Source organism: Sceloporus occidentalis, unplaced genomic scaffold, assembly GCF_023333645.1.
Source record: "Sceloporus occidentalis isolate IW3139 unplaced genomic scaffold, rSceOcc1.0.p SCAF_5, whole genome shotgun sequence".
NCBI classification, from domain to species: Eukaryota; Metazoa; Chordata; class Lepidosauria; order Squamata; family Phrynosomatidae; genus Sceloporus; species Sceloporus occidentalis.
In genome coordinates this window covers 47,530,187-47,550,878 of record NW_028316985.1, presented here as the reverse complement: position 1 = coordinate 47,550,878, position 20,692 = coordinate 47,530,187, and the positions used below count along the sequence as shown (strand labels likewise).

Genomic DNA, 20,692 nt, shown 5'->3' with positions numbered 1-20,692 from the left:
TTTTCCTTCTCTTGTAAATTTTCGCTCACATCTCATTCATTCATGGTTAAAAACATTGTGCTTTATTGGCTTAGAATCTGAACATAAAGGATGCTATTCATGAAATTTTCTTCCAATTTAAAGAAAGAACTTGATTTGATTCACCATTTGTCTTGGGGCACATAAATGTGTTTTCCCACTGTCTTTGCAGCATTAGGAGTGAGACTGGGAACATGTCTCCAAGCTGCTGAGGACAATATGTCACACTCCTTGTCTTTCTATATGTTTAGTTTCTGTATCCCCATCACCAGGAAGATAAAAAAAAAGTAGTCCTAGCTTCTGCCCCACCTTCCAGGCCTTGTGACAATATTCCAGAAGAAGACTTGTATTGGTGACATATTTTTAGTTTTAAACAGATTTTATTCTGCTTAGGAACAATATAAAATTGTTATTGTCTCTTGGATTATGATTTGGAAGATAAATGTCTCTAATAGTTGTCTAAATTAGTTTGCCTCATTTTAGTTTGCCCTGAATTCACCAGATCTGACTTGGGAGTTAATAGAAAATACATTTTGTTCAAATATGTTATCAAAGCAGCAACAGGAGTGACCAATGAATGGCATCAATTAATGTTTTTAGAAATGGTTTGGAGGGCTTCCTCCAGTGGCGCTCTCTCTCTCTCTCTCTCTCTGTGTGTGTGTGTGTGTGTATACCTTCAAGTCATTTCCAACTTATGGAGACCCTAAGGTGAACTTATCATGGGGTTTTCTTGGCAAGATTTGTTCAGAGGAAGTTTACCATTGCCTTCCCCTGAGACTGAGAGCATATGACTTGTCCAAGGTCACCAAGTGAGTTTCCATGGCTGAGGTGGGATTTGAACCTTTGAACCTAGTCTCCAAAATCATAGTCCCATACTCAATCCACTACACCACACTAGCCCCCTTATATGAGTCCTGTGGCCATATCACTCCCTTAAGTCCTCACAATACTCTAAAATATTTGTCTTCAATTATCTAACTAGTTTGTACATGTTATTATTCTATTGGCAATAGAATAATAACAGTTGAAAAAAGAGAGTTGGAGGAAAAAAGAGAAATGAATTACAAGTGAATTTATAGGACCAAGTAGAGGACTTGGAACTGCTTTAAAGAGTTGCTACTTCTCCCCATTTCTTACTAGCCTCTCAAATCACTGCCAAACTGAAGAGCATTGATGTAATAGAAGAAACATTCAACAGGTAGAATAGTGAAAGATATAAATAAATAGAAGAAACATTGGTTAGATTAAGGTGGATAGACTCAATCCTGTAAGGAATATGGAAGTGAGAAGGGAAAGAACTCATTGTAAGAGAAAGGGAAGATAAGAACAAATTGTGTAATGTTGGCGGGTTATAGACCACCCATTTGGGGCGGTCTGCACCCGCCCCTTTCCCCGGTGTATTGGGGCCTCAGCGTGTAGAGCAGCAGCCGCTGAGGCCCCGATCCACCGCTTTTCAGGCTGCGGGGAAGCAGCAAAACGCCGCTTCCCCGCAGCCTGAAAAGGGGTGTCCCTGGGGCTTCAAGCCCCAAGGACACCCCGCGGCAGCGGGGAGAAGGAGAAAGGGGCCACTGAAGGCTGCGCCCAGCGGACTAAACCAGGAAGGAGCTCCGAAACGGAGCTCCTTCCTGCTCCGTGTTCAGGGCGCACTAAGCACCCTGGCGCGGAGCAAGGACATCACATGCGCGCCGCCCCATCTAGAGGCGGCGCGGCCGTGACGTCCTCTCAGCAGCGGCCGTATGGAAGGGCCGCCGCCGTTTAGTGCGTGACGAGCACGCACTAGGGTTAGGGCGGTGCAGAAGCACCGCCCTTTTGTAACCCTAGTGCGTGCTCATCACGCACTAAAGTGCCGGTCGGTAACCAGCCCCTGAGAGGGAAGAAAAGAATGGATATTTTTGTAGCTTTTTAAAATATTTTTCTTCTTTTATTAAGCACAATAAAAAGGTATAAAAACTTCTGCCAAACTAGATTATTGTGGTGTATTAGTTCATTATTAACAACAGGAATAAATCTATCTTAGATCACAATATCAATTTGAGTTCATCATGACCACCTGCTGATTCCTTTATTTAATTTTGAACACCAAGATTTGGAATGACAATCAGTATTTACTTCATATTAAGTTCTCCCCACTTCTTCAGCTTCTGTTATCAACAACCATTTCAAGACAACTGTACATCTACCAGTACTTTAGTGAAATTATCATGTATTAATGTAGGTTAAAATTTATTTTTTTTTTAAAAAATATATAGGCTATTTCCAAAGTTGTGCTTACAAATAATCCAGGAATTTATTTTCCCTTCTGTGATTGCTGCACATTTAGGATGTCGTAGCAGTTATTGAAAACAATTGGCTCTGCCTTGTGGTGCTTTAGTAGTGTTTGATAGCAGCATTATGGTCATTGAAGCAAAACCTTATAGGAACTGGCAGTAAACGTATCTTCCATCAGCTGAAGGCCATCGAAGAAACAGTGCTGTGTCTTTATAGAAAAAGCTTGCATGGGAAGTAGTTTGGCATAAATTGGTCCTGAAAGGAATAAGACTCAGTGCAAGTGCAAACCTGTGCATATCTGTTCAGAGGTAAGCCTCACCAAGTCCAATGGGACTTACTTCAAGGTAAGTATGTGCAAATTAAGATTACAGTTTATATTTCTGTCATAGATCAACTCTGATTTGTGTCCTACCAATGAATAGTCTATTAAAGGTAAAGTTTAAATAATTCCAAACCAAAGGATAGCCTAGGAATGAAAAGAGTCAACCAGTAAGAAATTATTGATGGGGTTTACCTCCACCAATGGTTGACTTGTAGCCTTAGGGCCACATGAAACGCTCAAGGTAATTTCAAAAGACTTTTGCAAATGATCCATTCAGTGAAAAGACAAGAGAAAGTTAGCCTTCCTCCTGTAGCCCACAGGAAGAAGAGCGATAGAAAGAAAGAGATGGAAGAAAGATAAAGGTAGACAAGGATACTTTGACTGAGAGTTCCTGCATGGCAGGGGGTTGGATTGGATTCCCCTTGTGGTCTTTTCCAACTCTACAATTCTATGATTCTATGACTCTATGGCGTGACAACGATCCACTCCCTCTCGGGAGCAAAAAAAGCTGCTGAAAGCAGCATCCTGGAAGAGACGCGATTATGGCACTCACGTACCAGGATGATGCCCCTTCCACGGAGCACTGTTTGGGCACTCTGATGCCCGTGCATCATCATGGTGCACCCCGTGTGGATGGGCGCATGCCAACATGGCACATGGATGGTGAAGGTAGGGCTGGGCGCCCAACCCTACCTAGTCCTATATTCGGCCCCAGGCCGACACAAAGTGCCAGTCTGTTTAGGACCAGAGTCTTTTCCTTCTTCTCTGGGTAAAGAGCTATGCTTAGGAGCTTCATGAAAAATAAGTAGGGATGGAAGGAATTTTAAAAATATTAATAAAATGATTGAAAATATGGAGTTTATCAGATGAATTTTTAAACCGGCTCAAGCGTCCCAGGCTGCAGCCAGGACATGAGATGGAGGTGGGGATTATCGCATGCTAAACTGCCACCCACCATCAGCCCAGGTCCGATTTGGGTCCCAGCTGCACTCCGACAGCACTTTTTTGGCCAAAAGCTTTCCAACTTCGAGAAAGTGCTGACGGAGCATGGCTTGGACCCGGGCTGATGGTGGGTGGCAATTAGGCAGCGATTTAGCATGCAATAATCCCCAGTTGCATCCCACATCCCGACTGCAGCTTGGGATACTTGAGCCATTTTTAAAGTTTATCTGATAAGCTCCTATGTTTGTTTTCTGAGTGCTGAGAAACCCTGACAAGAAGAATCCTGGATTGATGGGAATCTTTGCAGTTCACAACTTATTCTGCACAAAATTCACATGTGCTTGATTCACATAGAAAACAGTGTTTTCTGCACAGGAATTAAAATTTCTGCATTGAAATGTTATTTTCCATGCAGAAAATTCTGTTTTATGTGCAAAACAAACATATGTGAATTTTCCCTGAATTATGAACAGTTTTTGAAAACTCTTGTAATGGGAAGAAGATTGCTGAGATTACTTGTCACTACCTTTAAGAAGACAGAGAGGCGGGATACAGATGGGCAGGGGAAGACGTCTTGGAGGTGTATTCTGCTGAATACGGAGCCTCCAGACCGCCCGCCCCGGGGGCGTGGCTCAGGAGATGGGGCTTCCACATGGGGGGCAGTGAAGACGCCTCACCTGGGGCCGTTTAAGACCCGGAGTTTCCAAATCGCCGCCTCGGAGGATGCTGCAAAGAGAGAGGCAGCTTCCTCATGGGCGTCCAAAAATTGGGCTTTTTTTTTTCCTTGGCTGGCTGGCGGATGCGCAGTTGAGCAGCTGCAGCGCTAAGCAGCGGCAGCAGAAAGCCTATGGGCACATTTAAAGTGCCCAAGCCCCTTTAAAACTTTTCCCCCCGCTCTGCCCAAGAACATTGGTGGTCTCCTGCCAGCTGGTGATCAGCTGGTGTTGGCATCCTTGTCCGCTTGCACTTTGCCAGTGTCACCAGCATCATAGATGCCTCCTCTCCTTTGGTCCCCGCGCTCCTGCTGAATCTGCAATGCACAGCTACAGCTGTCTCCGCTGCCACCGCTGTCCCCCTGCCATCCCCCATCACCTCCCTTGTATATATGTAAATATTTACAGTTTTAGCGTTTTTTATTGTTAGGTGAAAATGGCACAGGAATGTGTGTAGGGGCTCACTTTAAAGTCCAAACTTTCCAAGCAGCGCATGCGTACATGTTGCTCTAGGGTTAGGGTTAGGGTTAGGGTTAGGGTTACGAGTCTTAAAATGCGCTGCAGCTGTGCTGCAGCTTCCACACCTGCATGGCAGCTGACGCTGCAATTAAAGCCTGACTGCAAACTGCGCATGTTCCAGGACCCCGACTCATTATGTGACGCAGCAGACACGGAGCTTTTAAATGGGCAACTTAAATTAGCGGCGTAGCAATTCTGGCATAGCGGTGCAGCAGCTTATAGACAGAGCTGCGCAGCTGCGCATCAAACGGAAAAGAAGCGGAGAAAAGCAGCACCTTTTTAATGCTGCTTCTTCCCGCTTGGGGCGTGCGGGGGGCGTGTTCATGGCGGCATTCAGGTAAGGCCCGTCTGAAGGCTCTACCTTCATGACGTCATGAATACACCCCTTTGCCCGTCTGTATCCCGCCTTAGTGAAGAATTATATCCCTAGAAATGATCTAGAAGGAAGCATCAGCCTGTGCATCCATGACTGGCATAAGTATTGTGATAAAGCTTTACCATTTGGGTCATGGCCAGTAATACCCTTCTGTAACATTTAAATCCAGAAGTATCAAGTAGCAGGGTGACAATGAGATTATTAGTACCATGAATGTACAGTAGGTAGATATTGCTTTTTTTGTATGACAAATCTGAACTCATGAGGTCAGAAAGACAAAATTATGCATCCTCTTCGTCTAGAAGTCCTGCGGTACATCTTGTAAGAAAACCACACAAACCTACAACAGAATCACTTTTGTCATTTAGAATATGATGAAATTCCAGTGCATACAAAAACTCTACCATTTATGGAAGAATTTGAACCATGGCACGTCTTTGTAAGATGAACCTTTCTTATATCTCCCTTAATACTATCAGTCGATGTAAATTACATTATCACCACAAGCAAAAGAAGAAAATGCTCCTTATGTGATTTCCATAATTTCATCTCATTTCTTCAGTGATACGTACTTTCGTTATGATTTTTTAAAGGTAATGCCCTTGAAATTTCAACATATAGGAGAAAAGAGGTGCACAATTTAATATAAATTGCCCAGAACATCCATATGAAGATTTCTTTCCTGATGGGAAGCACAATCCTAAATGCCAGACTTACTGTATGTGGAGTGTAGAGATTGCACAGCCAGGAGGAATGTGCATGTAAAAGGCCAGTGTATGAATTGTTTGCAGATGTCCTGACATATCATATAATTGGCACAGAAAGGTTACCTTGCACATAGAATAGTCAGTGCAGTAGCTGGGCTACAGTGAACTTTTACTGCAACTGAATACTACAATGACAAGGGGAATGGGGAAGACTCTTGCCCTGTTCCTCCTTTGTTTTAGTAGTGAGACAATGTTTTTAAAACACTTGCTTTCCTACACAAGATGAGTTTTCTTTCTAGAGAAAGGAATATATTCAGTGCCTTTAGGGGATGCATGTGGCCTGGGGCTGGTGGGTAGTCTTGATCCACAATGATATGGAAGCTCTCATAGTAGATGGGAGACGGTTGATAAACTTTTCTCTGCTGTTTTTCATCCAATGATCATCTTGTTTTCAATAACTTATAATTTTATGCAACTTAATTGCTCCAGCTTTGGCCCTTTGTGGCGGCCTGAACCCGCCCCTTTTCGCTCCGGGTTGGGGGCAGGGCAGCTTCACCGGCAGCCCTGTGGCCCCAATGGTGCCACCTGCACATAGTAGGGCTCAGAAGCATGTGGTTGATGTGCACTCCTAAGCCCTACTATCACCACCAGGACATCACTTCCTGGCGGTGTGTACCAGGCCTATACAGTGAACCCTTGCTATATGCCGTTGGTTTGGTTCCAAGATCCCCCGTGGATAACAAAATCCGTGTATGTGCAAATCCCGTTAAATATAATGACATAGCAAAATGGTGTCCTTTATCAAAAATGGAAAATCAAGATTTGATATTTGAAATTTATACTTTTTTGAACATTTTCAAACCGTGGATGCTTGAATCCATGTATAAAAAATCCATGTATAAGAAGGGCCGACTGTATTAGCAAAGGTAGAACTGAGTTGAAAATCTTCATTATCCTTCAGTTTTTACCATACTAATCCACACAGACATATGACTAACAGCTGACTTTTGGTATCTTTCAGTTGAAAGTGAACATTTTTTTTAAAAAAAAAGGAAATATAAATTAATAAATAACATCTTTGTAATGTATGTTAACTGTTGTAAATGGCTGTGGTAGCTAATCATGGTGAAAAGGAATTAGATTTGTGAAAATAAATATATTTATGTCACAGTCTTCATACAATTTCTAATAAAGAACTATCATCAGACTAACTCTTTATCATAAGTGGCAAAAGCTATAAAGAATATATTTTTGATGCAAATCAAATTAGTTTCATTCACACAAACTGAACTGGGCAAACAGTGTGTAGCAGAGTATGGTCATGTGAACAATAACTGTAGACAAACTGGTTGAAAATGGATGCAACTTTTATTAGTTACATAGCTTGAGAATTGGCATGACATAGGGCAAAGGTGAAAATCACTGGGGCACATGTTTAGATAATGGTGACAGTGAATGGTGAATCTTGGGCCCGCTACATTGTATACAGATGATATGAGTCCATCCTGCAATCTGGATGTGTGTCAAGGGTGCTGGTACCCTGAACTGACAACCCATGGTACCACTGAGAAGCCAAATCTGTTTTATTCCTCTATGAATCTACCTCCAAACTTCCAGCAACTAAAATTTAAAGTTGTGACGAAGTTATAGAACAAGGCAATTAACCGATATACTATTGATGTGATAAGGAAGGCAAAATTCTCATATCACTGGGCTCAGTCATGAGGATTAAATTCCTTCTAAATTTTTTAAATTGAAGGCTATCTTCTGACCACAAGCATGTAAAGATTGGATGGGGGGGGGGGGGACTGAGTAAAGTGGCCAAAGTAAATGAGAACAGACCAAAGAGAAAGTGTTCTTTCTTCAGTCCATTGTCAAGCTCCATGTTGTTGTTATTGTTATGATGGGCCTTTCAGTTGACTCCAGCTTGTGTTCTCTTTTAAATTCCATACCCCAGGAGAAAGCTTGCAGGCCTAACAGACTGATTCCCATGTGAAGCCTGAACTGTAATTTAGCAGGGGCAGTAAGGAAGGAATGCATTATACTCGTGTCTGCACAACAAGATGATTATCTTACTACTTTCTACTTTTGCCCTACAATGAGCTCAACAAGCGCTCCCTAGTAAGAAGACAGAGGCAGAGAGAATGGTAACATAGAATAAAATTGCTTTGAATTATTACTGGGATTTTAAAATTTAAGTTGGTGGTAGTCTCTTGAGTATTTAAACAGGAAACAAAATCAGTAATAAAACATATTTATTATATTTCAAACCCTGGAAGAAAACTGATGGACACTGTACAAGCAGGAAGGAGAGTCTACCGTGTGAATCCAATAAAAGTAACCAACCTCAGTCTAGTGATTCTAAAGAGCTATAACAGTTAATATAAGCACTTAGTTATTATATCCACTTCCTTCACTTTAAGTAGGTTCTCTTCTGTGATAGTTTAAATTTCATCTCTTTATTTTCAAACAAAGGATTATGGCTTATGATTTATGTATGGCTTCTACTGTCAAATACATATCAGAAAACTAAAATGGTCCCAATGCTTTCATAAAGTAGGGCATAACAGAACTCAGGTTGCAATTACTCTTCTGTCTTCTAAACACATACAGTGGGCCCTTCCCTTACATGGAGAATCAATTTCAGACCCCCTGCGTAAGGGAAATATATGTATGCTCAAGCCCCATCCAAAACAATGGGGCTTGTGCATGAGGCACGACATGGTGTGTACGCCATGGTCGTACACACCATTGCCTCTTCTGGTGCACAGTTTCAGCGTAAGCGGAAAGCCTCATATGGTGCACCCACATATGATGCAGGTGTACTGTACATGGATATTACATAATGTGTTGAAAAAACAGGTGTAATAACACCTGGAATAACAGGATGTTATACCACTGGACTTGCTAAGATTTGGAGCAATCCTAACTAGAGATAGGTGAGAATGTCATTTCATTTTTTTTTTTACATTTCAGTGCAAAAATGTAGGAAAATGTGAAATCCAGATATATTCTGGGGACAGGCTGTGCTAGTGCCTATGTCTCCATCATTCAGGCCCTGTACACACCGTCTGTTAAGGCTGGAATGACGGCGGAGTCAGGGCATAGCATCCTCACAACGCATGCCCGACTCTGGCCCCCAGAGCTGCATCCATACAACGCAGCACTGAAGGAGGACCGCATAGCTGTGGCAATGTGGCTATGGTGCCCTTTTGTGGGCAAAAAAGGAGCTACTTTTTGTGGTTCCTTTTTGTACCCTCAAAAGACCAGTTCAGGGCCACAGCGTGAGGTTGCTGCAGCTCCAATCCAGTGCGAAAAGGGGTGGCATCCTGCTGCCCCTTAGGGGATGTATGTACAGCCCCTCATTTATCCTTCCTTGCATTCAGGCTGATATCTAAATAGGACTTTCCATCAATGTAGGAAAGAAGCAAAAATACTAGAGAAGCACAATGAGAGCGTACCTGGTCAGGTTGTTTTCTCATTAACTGCCAGTATAGGAGATTGCAATTTGTGAATTCAGCAGGAGGCAGAACAGGTGCCAAAGTCCAAGTGGGTTATTTTTAATCCCCTCTCTCTAGGAAAGTGTTATAGAAAGAGAAATATAGGGGAGAAAACCCTTTTTGATCACCTGTTAACACATATTCTCTGTTTTAGATGTTAAAACATTATTTCACATATTACTTCTATGGTTTATGACAGCTTTTTAGGCTATGTATCCTATGCTTTATATATATTATTACAAAGATGTATTTTTTGGAAAAAGTTGATGTAACAAGGCTACAAACTGACTGCATGAACCTAAACAATTTCCTTGGAGTTAAATCCCAATGTATTCAGTGTGACTTACTTTCTAACAAGCATCCTTACAGTTTGGCAGTAGAATAGCCTACCATGAAAGGTGAAAAGCCCTCTGTCATTGGAGGCTTTAAACTGATATTAGATGGTCACCTCTAAGAAGTGCTTTAGAACTGGTTATCTGTATAGGAGTGGTTGGACTAGATAGTCATTGCAGTATTTTCCATATCCATGAATCTATTACTAGTCTCTGTAATGATTTTGAGTATGGGTTTTGCTCATATTACAGGGAATTTGGAAATAGTTTTATAGTATAGGTTCCCTTCCTCAGATTCATGCAGTTCAGACCAGTTGAGTGAGTATTCCAACTATATGGATGAATGAATGAATGAATGAATGAATGAATGAATGATCCAGAATGCATACATTTGCTCTGTGGCTCCTTTTTACAGTAATCTGCTCTGTAGCATAGCTTGGTAGTTTTCTGGAGAAAGCTGGTCAATAGATTATACAGTCGCCCCTTAAATATATGGTGAAGGGTGACCTCTGCTGTTTGCAATGGCAAGCGTGCCAGGTGCACGCACCCTTGCCACATGCACAGGTGTTCACTCCATTCAAGCCTATGGGCCTTGAATAAACATGAGCCCCTGTTTTCACATGGGGGTGTGTGTCCAAAATGGATCCCCCATAAAAACAGAGGGCCAATTGTACTTGCATGAAGAGCATGGAAAGTTATCTTTAAAAGGAAATTTATTATTTATGAGTCCCCTCCCCATTAGCAGTTATCGTTATAGGTATAAATTTAAAAGTAACTATTTATATGCTCCTTATTTAAATGTAACTAGAAGCAGACAATGTTCTTTTTTAATATCAGAATGCTACAGGTTGCTGGGTTATGTCACATACCACTTGCATATAGTTATATCACATACCACCTCCACATAATTATACAAGGAATATTTGACAATTTCCCAAAAGGAATATTTGAAAATTTTCAAAAAAAAATTAGTCAAATGGGTTTTGGGTTTTTTGAGTGTCAAGAAACTCTGATGAACTTTTGAGATTCTTTAAAGTACTGGACTTATTCTGTGCAAAATTCTCATGTGGTTGCTTTGTACAGAAAACCAAATTTTCTTCTCAGAGATTCCTCTTCACAAAATTCCCTTTTGGTTGATTTGCATAGAAAGCAGAGTTTTCTGTGAAGGAAACATCTTTTTTTTCCTGAACAAATTACAATATTTCCTGTACAGATATTTATTTTCTGTTTAAAATGTTTTTCCTGCATAGAAAAGGCTGTTTTCTTTGTAAAACAACCACATACAATGTTTGCCCAGAATAAGTTCCAGATTGCCAGTAAGCTCTGAAATTGTGTGATTTTTGAAGTGAGGGGGAAAAAATGCTAAAATTACTTGTTGCTGCCTTTGAGAGAGAGAAAAACTTAGTGAAGATTTACATCCCTATATGCAAGTAATTCAAGAAGGCATAGGTACACAACAAAAGAAGCCATATCATCCCTCATTATGTTACAAATATGATGTAATAGTTATGGCTTAATTGTTTCCCCAAAAAGGGATTCATCATACATAACTCATTTCTTGCTACTAGTTATTTTCAAACCTTGCAAATGTACACCAGAGAGCTAGGCTATATCATACCTTATTGTTTTTAAATTTGTCCATGCAATCATGTAGATCAGGGTAGGAATCATGCAGTCTAATGTGCCTTAACCAATGATAAGGAATGATGGGAGTTGCAGTCCAGATGTATCTGGAGACCCATATAATTTTCCTTCACTTCAATTAAAAAAACAAAACAAATAGAACCAGAACATCTCTGTTATGTCATTGTCAAAATTTAAGGTCCGGAGTATAAATTCAGCATTTGTGAAGATTTTTGGGATAGTGGCATGACACTGATAGTCATGATGGTGATGGAGGACTGTAGGGTATAGATAGATATATTGGTGCCTCTGTTAGAAGATAGGCAGAAAAATCCTACCAGCAGGTGGAAAACTCAAAAGAGGTCCAGAAGAAGAGCCATATTATCCAAAGCCCCAAAAGGCTCACACAAGCAGAGCAGGAGTGCAGAGTAGTGCTTTTCTTTGTTTCCCCACTTTTTAGCTTCTCCCCTTCTTTCTGGGAATAATAGACCACTGAATCTTAAGGATCTGCCCTGATTCATGCATGGAATACTTCATTTCCCCCACTACTGATGGCAAAACTGTAGTGTTGAAGAGACAAGATGTATGTGCAACTGTTTATCTGTAATATGTCTAGAACCAAAGTGCAGACACATTGAGAGCCAATATTTAAGCCCCTTCCTTTCACTTTTTCATATTCTTAACATATCTTCATATGGATTTGTAGACACATTCAGCTAAACACATTTACAAAGTGCCTGAGGTCAGGGGTTGTCCCATATCAGATTTCCGGATTATGAGAGCTTTATAAGTGTTTCTAGATGAACATCTCAAAAATACACCAAAAACAACCTTCATATCTTTTCAGTTAATGTGCAAGCACCCATACAACAGCTGACCTGAATCCTATTAGTTAGTCCCCATTATATGGTGAAATCATGGTTCAATAAACCCACTGAATAAATTGTTGAATGGTGGATGAACATCTAATTAAATTCCATTGATCCAAATGGGTCTACTCTAGTTGAAATAACTACATTTATGCCACTATTGGGTCTGCATCTATCTAGGTTGAATGCTTAGACACACCTAAGGGAAACATAACTTTCAGCAGTACCTAGGAGCAGGACTGTAAAATCAGTTTCTTTTCCCTTTCAAAATTGACTTTGCTCTCTCTGCCCTCAGATGGGGAAGAACTGAAACAGCCTGTTGTCCTCAGATGTTTATGGATCCAAAGAGAACAGTGAGCTAACATGCTTAGGAAGCAGCCCAGTTATGACAAACTTGTTAAGCCATTTAAATTACTATCTCAGCAGCTTCATGCTGAGCTCTGATAATCCTCAGGGTATCTTGGGCATGAGATGGTGGTAGTGATGGTGCTGAGTATGTGATAGTTGTTGATAATGTGCCATTAATGTGCATGATGATAGTACTGCAGAATATAAAGGACATATCTATACACCATGTAAATAATGGAGGAAAAGGAAGGAAGCGAACGTAAGATAAATTGGAGCAAGCAGGTGAAATAATTTCAGTTACACACTTAGAACTGTTCACAAAATTAGTTACAATAGAGTATGGAAAGAAGGAATTGTGACAAAGGATTCATTGATAAGAGGAGAGTTTGGAGTGATAATTTGACTAAAGTAAAAGATGTGGTATGACACACTTGATGTTTTCAGTAACATATTTATCTTCCTTGAATTTTAAGGAATATACAATATTTTAATATTGATGATTAACTATTTTAGCTACTTGCCGTGTTTAACTACAGCCCACGCTGAAGTACTTTTGGCCTGGATATTGGTTTGGGTATGTACATGCATATGTGTACACACATACATAAACACATATAAGTAATTTTTGTGGTGGGCAGAAAATTCAGTTTGGCAATGAACAACAATGTGGCTTAGCCACTGATTGGAGGGAGTATCTGATATGCTATGTTAAGATCTGCAGTGGCTCCACTTGGATGTGAAGTGGCAACTGTCATATTCCCATGCACTTTTGAAGCCAATGGAGATTTCATACCACCTTACCATCTCTAGATGATTGTTGAAGATCATACTGTTGTTAAACAGTGGGGACATATCCATCCATACTAAAGCCAGCTATCTGAGAATATAATTAAACAGTCATGCAATCTCCTGTCCCCACACCTAAATTCAACCTATATATTCCTCTTTCTGCCCATTTCATAGCTGTGTGAGTCCTCTTTATTAAATCATCAGTGATAAGTACCTTTGCTGCTTAATACTTTTTCTAATAGCACTTTTTATTGTTACTTTTTGTGTTTGGATTATTACTCTGATTATTATTGTTGAAAATAATGTAGAGAGTCAAGTAAATAAAACTTTTGCCACCATCTAAAACTATCTGGAATATCATACACCTACTACTTCATTTACACATGGTACTATGTGGGCTTGCATGCACTCGAACAGCTACCAGCTACATCAGATGTATACGGGTTGCTGTGAAAAATACCTCCAAGATAGAAAAGAGTTTGACAGTACATGACTGCTAACAAACCAACTATCTTTTTAGTAACACTTGTGAAGTAAAACCCCTAATCAAATGAATACTTTGACATAAATCTGAGATGGCTAGTCCAATGACAGTACAGTTATGAATGGCATGTACTCATAAATTGACAAATGCTTGCAACAGAACTTTTTAATTTACTTTCACAGATCACTAAAATATAAACCCAGCTAGATGCTAACTGCCAAATTTTCAGTGGATTTCAGTCATTCCCATATATTTAATTGTTGCCATGCTTTTCTATTAATCTCAGCTATTGTTTAGTTTCTTCCTCATTATGTATACTGCTTGACCACTTAAACGAATTATTGGATTGTTCATACAGTAGCCCTTCAACTCCCTCAGTCAATTAAACCCTTTATTGTATCTGATTTGTCAGAGTCAGTGTCATTGCTAATCTCCTAAATCCACATCAGTTCAGGAGCTTTACATGTGCTTACTCTCTTGCAAAAAAAGGAAGGATATACAAGTAGGATCCCACAGAGAACAGCCAAAGAGATGAAGAACAGCTCTACTCTGCACATGATGGGTATAGTTATGTCTTTTTATACCAGACAAAGAAAGTACTTATCCCCTTGAAACACATACACACACTCATAGGAGGGATCAACATTTTATTTCTAATATCAGGTTGCACATACTACATTTTACTCTGCTCGGTATGCCTTTACAAAAGGGCAAAGTGGATACAACTTTTTCCAGTATTGTAACAATCACAGCATTAGTCTGTGTCACAGCAGTAGATAATGATTCTAAACTACTCAAGAGCATTTTAAAAGTTTGATCTAATGTAAAATTCTCTCCTCTTGCTCACAAACACATAGCGGCAAAACCCATTCCATTCTGTTTTCTTTCCTTAAATGCTTAAAGTCTAGACAAAGAAAGGGGGAATGCAATAAATTATTGAACAGAGTTGCAGCTTTGTCACTATATTGTTAAATCTTTAGTGAATCATCCATTAAGCTAGCCATGCTATTGTATACTGCAAAGTAGAATTTTACCCAGGCAAACACACACAAGACACACGTGCACATTTTTTCACCCTCTTTCTCTTTAAACATTAACCTCCCTTCCATTAACAAAGGCTACATCTTAAACTACAAAGAAGCCTCCAGTTCTAAATACAGCTCCTTTTCCCACACAGTTTTGATATTCATCACCTTCATAGGGAAAACGGAAATAAAGCAGCCGATTCTCTTACCATGGGAGGAGAGAAAGCAATTCGTTCAGCTACATCCAACAGGCTTTGTGCATGCCGGCAGCATGAGTGATATTTGGGCCTCACACAAAAGCAAAATAATTGGCTCTCAATGAAGAGATGTAAACATCCATCATAATGGCACTGGTACTGAAGCTGAAAGCTACCTCAGCTGTTCTATGTACTCCGACTGTAGGATGATGTCACAAACATCAACTGGGTGTACTCTCATTGGCTTCTGTTACCTGGAATTATATCTTAACCCTAAACTGTCAGATGCAAATTTGAACATGGCTTGCTGTTCATTTGGGGAAGAGGAAATGTCAAGGAGGAAGAGTAGCAGGTGCATATTCATTAAAAGGAAAAGTGCATATATGTTTTGTGTATATACATATAAATCCATAAACACACACACACACACATACACACATACCAACCCTCCCCTCCCCCCCCACCCCAAAAAAAATCCTCACTAATTTATCTACATTATAAAATTAAATCCTCAGGGAATTCCATTTTCATAATATGTTTACCAAATGATAGTAAACATCAAAATAATGCACTACATGGATTTGAAAGAAAAAGTTAATGAGTACAGCATCTGGAAGATTAGCGTTTAATGGTTTTATATAATCTCTAATTTTGCCACACACATTGTGATAGATACATGCTTAAAATGAGGGGAGAAAGTTTATATTATTCTAATAGAGTTTGTTGAAGCATGCTGTGGAATTACATTAATTTTAAAGTTTAGACACATCAGTATAGACTCAAATAATAGATATGTACTGAGCTCCGAATGTGAAGCAGAAATTCAGACTCTCTGTAGTCAATATAAAATTAGAGCTAGTGCTAAGCCTATGGTGATGGACACATGGCATCTAAGTATGTCACAACACTAAGAACAATACTAAACCTATGTGGATTTCAAGCAAACTGGAAATGTTTTGTACTCTAACAAAAATGTAATCTTCACCTTGCCCTGAAATGTTTATTGTAATAACTTGAAAAGTTACAAACAGTACAATGCTATACACGTCCAATCAAAAGTGACCCCTACTAAATTCAGTGGGGCTTACTCCCTGAAAGCTGAGTACAGTTTTACAGAGATACTGGGACAAAGAATGAATCAGATTTAGTGCCTCATTCAAAGCATCAGCTCATGCCAGCCAAGGTGAAATATTGAGATATACATTTTCTTCTTCCCTTCCTTGTAAAGTTTGTTTGTTTTTACTGAATTACCCTCCCACTGGTCACAATAGAAGAGAGGTTCCTTAGCACAGTGGACTAGCCTGCATTGGGCCTGTCTGGGGGAAACAGAACAACTTTGATCCAATAGGTTCAAGTCAGCAGCTCCTGGCCCTGTCCACAGCACACCTAGTCTCTGAGTTTTCATTCTATGGGAGAATCCACCTCCAGCAGCAGCCTGCTGTTCCTAAAGAACTTTGCCCTTGCCCACCTGTGGCTCATTCTTCCACCAGTAGAGGGACACCAAATTGCTACCATAGACTCACCAGCGATCAACACTATGTTTGCTGTTAGTTACCAAGAAGGAAATAATAACCGTGCTTTATTAAACACACACACACACACACACACCCATTTTACCAGAATCGTGTCCCATTAAAATCTGGGTGGAATAATACTTGTGCTGAATAAAAACACAGAGCTGTCAATCTTCAGTTCTGAATGTAGAATTTCTTTTCTGTTTTTGGAAAAGAAAAACTGCTCCTATTCTCTGGGTAGAACAGTCTTGAATTTAACAGAACTGAGGTGGAAAGGATTATAGGGGTTTGGGAATAAACTTGATAAACAACTCTGCCTTTGCCTTGTGGTCCTTTCACAAAGTTGTACAGACGTCGGAGATTAAATTCTGGGGACTTAATAAACAGCAGCTCTGTGTGGAGATTCAGACGTGAGCCTATTAGTCAAAATATACTTTAGGCCAAAGTGAAAACCTCTCCTCATTTATTTCTGCTTCAAAACATGGGAGTTCAGATGGAAATGTATATAGAAAAAAAGATTCATTGCCATGCAAAGTGACATAAAACTGAATTACAGATCAGAAAGATGAATTTGGACAATGGGGATGCCAACTTTGGTTTTTTTATGATTAATGGTAAAGGTAAGGCCCAGTAATTGCTAAGGAGATATGAGTCATGAGTAAAAGAATTATTTATGAAGTAAAATCTGCTTAGGCATATCACATGTATAAATTATATTCCTCTGAAAATTTAATGCTATAAATAGCCAAGATCAAGAAGAGAGGCACTCTTGATAGAAATCTCACTGTGTGGTTTGCTTCACTCAGCAACAGCTTCTGGTTTCCATAATCTAAGGATGTTTAAGTGTTGTGTGTTGGCAATATTTTAACATTATGCAGTTTGCACCTGTAAATTGCAAAGGGAGAAGTAAAATAAGCACACCAAAATTCAGTTATGGGTAAAACAGGCCATACTTTTGATTTACTACAGCTCCAGTGATTTTGGTGACAATGATCCAGCTACTGACCAGGCACACCTGTGGGTTGAGGCCAGTAATTGCACCCCTGAGGCATGCTGCCACCAACTAGACAGGTTTCTTGTAGGGCCTCTCCCTTGGGAAGCAGAATATCACACAACTGTTACCCCTCAGAATGGATCTTGCCTAAAGCCTCCAACACCTCACCAAGGGAATGATCTGTTAAATGGCAGAAAACCAATCCCACAGCTGCAATAGGTAAAGCAATATAACATAGGTACAATGGGAAGGGGACATAAAAGGGAAAAAATATGACAGGCATGGCCAATCAGGGAGGTGGGGAAAAATCCTTCCTGACCCAATCAACTGATGGCTAGGAGTTGCTCTAGAACATAATAAAACACATGAAAAAAAAAGAAAATATAGAAATATGAGGAAGTAGTCAACAACCAAGATGCAAGGAAGTGACATCACTCCTGTGGTCTGCTTGAATGAGGGTATACCCTCAGGGCCAGTTTGATGTTTCTGAATGGCCCAGTCCCTGATCAATGTCCAGTCAGCTCTCCAGAAGTGTAACATAAACCACTGACTTTGCTTCAGATAAGGCTAGATGTTCTTCCTTGCCCTGCCTGCTCCCAGGATGCAAGTACAGAGTTCTAATGTAGTGTGGATTCTCCGCTTTTTCTTTGAGCAATTACTCTACTCTGCAGGGAAAAAAACCACTGACAGAATTGTTAATTAAAGGATGTGCATAGAAATGCAATAAACTTTCTTCCAGGCCTCCACACAATCAAAGGAAACACCCAACATCAGCAGCAACAATATGACCATTTCATTCTGTTCAATTTTGTTTTGCTTTTTGTTGAATGGACAAATTAAATCTCCAATTCCTCTCATCCAGAATATGAAGAAATAGGTGAATTGCAGTACGTTCTTTTCAAAACTAAACAAAACCAAATTCTTATCTGTTAGTCCAGTTCAATTGCTGTTCTAAGCATGGAGAGAACCATGTTGTATCAGCCTGCCAATCACAGTGATTCAAAACCAAATTTTTAAGCACTAAAATCATTCTACCCAGACAGATGAACTCATCCTCTCACACAACAATATTTTAAAAATCTCAGGTTCTTTGGAGCTTATAGCACAGAGCTCCAGGAACGCAGCTAGCAAGGAATGAAAGGGGTTGTGATGGGAATGGAATGAGGAAAGGACGCATTTTACTACACACTGGAATGCCGCTAATACAACCGGAAGTCCCCATTCCATTCCCCATCCATCCCAGAGGAGGCAATTTTCAAGAACTTTTCTGAATAGTTCCTGAAAATCGGCCTCTCTGGCACAGATGGTGAACAGATGTGGAACAGAATGCTGACTTCCGGCGGTGGCGGTGGCATTCCAGCATGCAGTAAAATGCATCCTTTCCCCCTTCTGTTCCCATCATGCCCAATTTCATTCCATGCTACCTTTGTTCCTGGAGCCCCATGCGATAAGCTCCTTTGTATCTCAATAATAATAATAATAATAATAATAATAATAATAATAATTTTTATTCGTATACCGCTTTTCCGTGGATGATCAAAGTGGTTTCCAATATCAGATTAACAATACCTAACACATCATGACTCTGCTTCTCTCCCCTCAAGATGGTGGTCGGGAGGAAGGCTTTTCTTCTTGGCAGGCAGAGGCCTGTTGTTTCTTGCCTGCTTCTCCCCCCTCAAGATGGTGGTCAGGAGGAGGGCTCTTCTTCTTGGCAGGCAGAGGCCTGTTGTTTCTCGCCTGCTTCTCTCCCCTCAAGATGGTGGTCGGGAGGAGGGTTCTTCTTATTGGCAGGCAGAGGCCTGCTGTTTCTCACCTGCTTCTCTCCCCTGAAGATGGTGGTCGGGAGGAGGGCTTTTCTTCTTGTCAGGAAGACATTTGTGAATGTGTAAATTCTTGTCAAAGAAGGCGCTAGGTGAAGTGCTCACTGATGCCTACCTTTTACTGAGTTTCCAGTAAACCTATTGGGAAAACTGAGGCAATTTTATTTTTATATCCTCCTCCTCCTCCTCCTCAGTTTAGCTGTATGCCCTAGGATTTAGCACTTAGATAAATAGCCTGGCTTTTTCTTGAGTTTTGCTCATAGATTGACCTGAGACTGTTAGGTTCTGGATTCAGACTTGATTCCAAGTTTTGGGCAGCCTGAGTAAAGTGTTCACTGATAATCACCCTTAATGTGTCTCATCTGAGTGTTGGCAGCATTACTGTTTTGGACTAGAATAGGTATGTGTGTATATGTGTGTGTGTGTGTGTGTGTGTGTGTGTGTGTGTGTGTGTATATATATATATTACAAAACTTCATTTATGTCTGAAACAGTCTGTCTGAAGACAGCACAACAGTCAAGTCAACTGAGAATTCTGAAGCCCTATAAGGCATCATCCTTCCATTGTGAACATATGACACCCACTGCTTTCTTCCTATTGGGCACCCACTGTTTCAGCAACTTTTCCCTTTGTGTAGCTAACCCAGAAACACAGAAAGAAAAGAACAGTCTGACTGTTCACAAATATGGAAGGAAGATAGTGAATATTTCTACATTTTATAGTCCATGAAACATGTTGACCATTCTCATAGATTTAAATACAGAAATCTTGCAAGTTGAACAATTCTCCCCAAGGTAGACATAAAACAAAAGCCATCATTTTCTGAAGAAGAAAAAAAACATTTTGTATGTTGTATGTTGTTGTTTAATGCACAAAAATGAAAGAGTTCACATTTTGCATCTCTGAATTTCATTGCCTAAATTTATCTCCAGATCTCCAGTACAAAAACCCAAGAGTCTCCCTGTATTGCCCTACAAAGTGGTTTACAGCCTCTCAAAGATCTCAGAGGTAGCTATTTGGTTACTGCCAGTTCAGAAGGAAATTTTATTGCATTTCTTTTACTGTTTTTCTTCCCAGCCCCATTATAGCGAAGAAGGGGTATGGCCTGTATCTGAATCAACTCTCCCTTAAGACTGCCTTAAACAAACATCTCAAGTAGAAAGAAAACCCGTGGCCCTAAAATTACTATATTTCTTCCTCTGCATGAATATCTACCAACTTTCCTGTTGAAGACGCTAATGGGCTTTGAAAACTAGCATGACATATTTTGGTCCTTTTGGTTATCACCCAAATGTTTAATTTGGATTTCGTTGTGTTCTATTGTATGGTCA

At 40.2% G+C, this 20,692-nt stretch overlaps 1 protein-coding gene across 5 annotated transcripts in view; it reads right to left on the bottom strand.

Moving 5' to 3' along the window:
* Positions 1-20,692, bottom strand: part of MGAT4C (MGAT4 family member C) — a 462,300-nt gene that overhangs the window by 176,864 nt on the left and 264,744 nt on the right. For 2 of the 5 annotated variants that reach the window (XM_089526799.1, XM_089526798.1), the window contains exon 1: positions 15,045-15,132. The exons of the other annotated variants lie outside the window; for them this stretch is intronic. The gene's annotated coding sequence lies outside the window, so the exon portion shown is untranslated. Of the gene's footprint in view, positions 1-15,044; positions 15,133-20,692 lie in introns of those variants that run through there. 5 annotated transcript variants of the gene reach the window in all.